Source organism: Myotis davidii, unplaced genomic scaffold (genome assembly GCF_000327345.1).
Source record: "Myotis davidii unplaced genomic scaffold, ASM32734v1 scaffold175, whole genome shotgun sequence".
Classification (NCBI taxonomy): domain Eukaryota; kingdom Metazoa; phylum Chordata; class Mammalia; order Chiroptera; family Vespertilionidae; genus Myotis; species Myotis davidii.
In genome coordinates this window covers 2,844,069-2,848,530 of record NW_006286972.1, presented here as the reverse complement: position 1 = coordinate 2,848,530, position 4,462 = coordinate 2,844,069, and positions in this window count along the sequence as shown.

Below are 4,462 nucleotides of genomic sequence, written 5' to 3'. Positions count from 1 at the left end.
ATGAGGGTCCCCTGCCCAGGCCTGACGCCTCTGGCCCAGGCATCAGGCCTGGGCAAGGGGCCGATCCTGCGATTGGAGATTGATGGGGGTCAATGCCTGAGGGCTCCCAGTATGTGAGAGGGGGCAGGCTGGGCTGAGGGACACTCCCCCTCACCCCACCCAGTGCACGAATTTCGTGCACCAGGCCCCTAGTATTATATATAAACATATGTAAATCTATAAAGATGAAGGCAAAAGGTTCTCAATATCTAAATATTTAGGTTATTTTTGGGACAAAACAGGGATGGGACATTTCAACATATGAGGCTGAACTCATTTAATGATATCAACCTGTAAAGCCCAGCGTCCTTCAGTAGGAAGTCACTATTTTATCTGCCCCAACAACACTAAAACATACACACCTCCTTTCCAAGTTCCCACCTGATCTGAAACAGCTGTTACAATAGGCAAGAGCCAGGTCCAGCACATGATCACAGGATAATATGAACATGGATCTCAGAGGAGGAGGAGAGAGAATAAAGCTTAGAAATGGCTCTATCAGGAAAGGCCACAGAAAAGAAGCAATTCTCAAATCATGGTCATGCTTCCTGATCCGTTAGGAACAAAAATCAGCACACACAGCATTGATTTTGCTTCTAGGAACTGTTCATATTTGAATAGAAAGCAGATAGAGTGGACTCATGGACGTGTGCTATGAGTCTTTTTTTTTTTTTCATCACAGCTGTCAGTATGTATTTTAATTTGTTACCTTCTCTCGTTACCATCTGATTCATTCTTAGGATTTCAACTTTCACCCACTCATCTAAAATTTTGCAAGTCATCTAAATTTATGTCCTTGGACATCTTTCACAGCAAGGCTGCATTTCTCCAGTTCAAGCAACTGCTGGTACCTCAAACTGAGGAGTGAAATCTTAGCTCCCCCTTTCACTACTTACCCTTTCCATATCCCGACATCCTCCAGCCCCTCCTGTTGCGCCATCCCTTGGTGGCAGTAGCTTGTCAGAGCTAGGGCCTCATATGCAACTCCTCTTTCTTCTGAACTTTAAAAGTCAGTTGGTTGCACTAGTCTTTTTCAGTTCTACCACTGAAATCACTCATTAATCATCATTTCCTCTCCACTATAAGCACTAATGACTTAGTCTGAAGCTTGATGATCTCCCAGTATACACTAGCAGCAAGCTTCTTAATCAGTTCTACTTAATCTATTGACTCCTTTTACCTGTACACTTCCTAAAACACAAATCTGATGATGTGGTGATGATGATGATAACAATAGCTAAATGAAGGGTAAACTATAACCTCATTGATTTGTTATGAAAATTAATCAAGATATTGTCTGTAAAGAATTTACCTTTCACATATAATTGAAATTAAATGGTATTTATCTTTCTCTGTCTGACTTATTTCACTTAGCATAATACCCTTTAGGTCCAGCCATGTTGTTGCAAATGGTAAGATTTTATTCTTTTTTTATGGCTGAGATATATACTGTTCATATATATATATATATATATACCACCTCTTCTTTATCCATTGGTGGTTAATGGATGGGAGGGGGTTGAGGAGGTGGGTGAAAAACACAAAAAGGGTTAAGAAGTACAAATTGTCAGTCATTAAAGTAATCATGGGGATATAAAGCACAGAGGAAAGAATATAGTCAGTAACATTGCAATAACTATGCATGGCGTCAGATGGGTACTAGACTTACTGGGTTGATCCCTTTGTAAGATATATAAATGTCTATTCACTATTTGGTACTCCTGAAACTTATTTAATATTGTATGTCAACTGTAATTAAAAAAGAATTTAGCATAGTGCCTAGAATATAATACATCCTGAATAAATAGCAGAATGAGAAAGTGTCTAAGAATGGGAGGGAGCCTCCCATTATTTTTTTAAATATATTTTTATTGATTTTGGAGAGGAAGGGAGAGGGAGAGAGGGATAGAAACATCAATGATGAGAATCATTGACCAGCTGCCTCCTGCATGCCCCCTACTGGAGATCGAGCCCACAACCCGGGCATGTGTTCTTGACTGGAATTGAACCTGGGACCCTTCAGTCTGCAGGCTGATGCTCTATCCACTGAGCCAAACTGGCTAGGGCCACTTTATGATTTTTGACCCTCAAACAACCCCAGAGGGGTCTCTGAGAGAAGATAATTATCCTTCATTTCAAGGATATGAAAAATGAAACACAAAGAAGCAGATTCACTTGCTTAAAACCACACAAGTGACACCTTGTGTAATTTGAGCTTGGATTCCCATATATGGAAAAATTCTGTTCTATCGACCTGCTGCCTTCCCCTAAGTAGAGAGTTTAGAGGTTCTCTATCCAGGTTGCATATTGCAATCATTTGAGAAGCTTTTAAAAGAACACTAGGAGTTTAGTCCTACCCCAAAAATGTCTGATATAATTTCTCTGAGGGTGGAAGCTTAGAAATCAGTTTTTATTCATGTTCCCAGGTGATTCTAAATTGGTACAAACGTTGAGAACCATTGACTAAAGCCCTAATGTTTGTTTAATCCTTTGTATTTAAGCAAGTCTATTTATTTTGGATTCTTGTGGTAGAGTTTTTACATGAAATTCACAAAGTATTAAGAGTCTCATGCTCTACCGACTGAGCTAGCCGGGCAGAAATTCACAAAGTATTAAATATTCCACAATTTGTGTGACAACAGAAACTTCTGTATTATTTTTCATAATAAGGCATGGTGTTTCTTATTATACCAGCTCTATTAAGTGTGGTTTTAAATTTATGATTATAGGCTTAATCATTATTAAGAAAACCAAAGGTTAGCAGTGAAATATTTTCAATTTACTCTACCATATCATTGGAACCAGTCACCAATGGCCTGGCTCATCAGTGAATTCTTGAGGCAACTGCAAAACCACACACAGTTGACCAAAGCCATGAATTAGTCTTGGCTCTAGGCCAGCGGTTCTCAACCTGTGGGTTGCGACCCTTTGGGGGTCAAACGACCCTTTCACAGGGGTCACCTAAGACCATCGGAAAACACATATATAATTACATATTGTTTTTGTGATTAATCACTATGCTTTAATTATGTTCAATTTGTAACAGTGAAAATATATCCTGCATATCAGGTATTTACATTGCAATTCATAACAGTAGCAAAATTACAGTTATGAAGTAGCAACGAAAATAATTTTATGGTTGGGGTCACCACAACATGAGGAACTGTATTAAAGGGTCGCGGCATTAGGAAGGTTGAGAACCACTGCTCTAGGCCATGTAGCCCTTAGTTCAGAGGCAACTCTTCAGCCCATTGTATTTGAAAAATGTATTTTTTACGTTGGAATGCCTTTGTGTTTTTCTCTCTAGGTTAAAGTGGTTGGAAGCTATACTGTGATAATTTCCATTTTTGAGTAGAGATCCAATTACAATATTTTCTTCTATGAGAAATGTCTATGTCTTATGGTACATGAATAATTATCTTTTCTTCACGTGACTTCTTACCATCATTCTTAACACATGCTCTTCTTTTTTTTTTTTTTAAAGTTACCTCTCTCACCTTTTCTTATTTTGTATTTTTACGCATTCTTTTGTTTTTCTCCCTACTCATATATCTTAGGTCTACTAGGGATTTGTGAGTGTTACACCTCTGAGTGTTACTCCTCCTCAGCATGGCCTGTAGGACTAAAGAGGTAAATTGTCTCTGGACTTACACATCAAATTCTTTATGTTTTATACTTCATAGTTTTGCTTATTAAAGGAAACATACATCTGAGATTGAGATTTTAGAAATAAACTGCATAATATCAAAATTTAACAAAGGATAAAGTTATACTGCAAAACAATGTGCTATATAAACTATAATCTTTGAAGAAGTCAAATTAATGTGTCTATTTTTAAAAGAATACCCTAAACCAAATGTGTCTATTAAATACTAAATACTTAAGATATTAACAATGGGTGGGGAAATAAAATGAAATATGCTAAGTCTAACCCATGCATTTATTGAAAATGGAGTTATTGATGTTCTCAAGAGCTTTATTTTTGTAATAAAATGATTTGATTTTTCAATATCAAAACTCACATATTACAATTAGACAATGAATTTGAATTACTAGTAAGTTCTTTGCATGCGGTATCCCATTTAATATTCACATCAAATTTAGTGTCCTTATTTTGCCTTCAGACCTTTGAGACTTTGCAAAAAGATAGAAGAGTTGTATTGTACTAGTAAACTCTAGGCTTCTGTTCAGAACTGTCCTATAATATGACTAGAGGCCCATTGCATGAATAGATTTGTGCAATAGGCCTTCCCTTCCCCTGGCTGCCAGCACCGGTTTTCCTCCGGCACCCGGGACCCAGGCCTTTGCTCCGGATGGAGCCTTCAGTCTTTGTGGCTCTGGACAGAGCCTTCAGTCTTTGCTCTGCCGCTTTGCCCCTATGTATGCAAATTAACCACCATCTTTGTTGGGTTAATTTGCATAC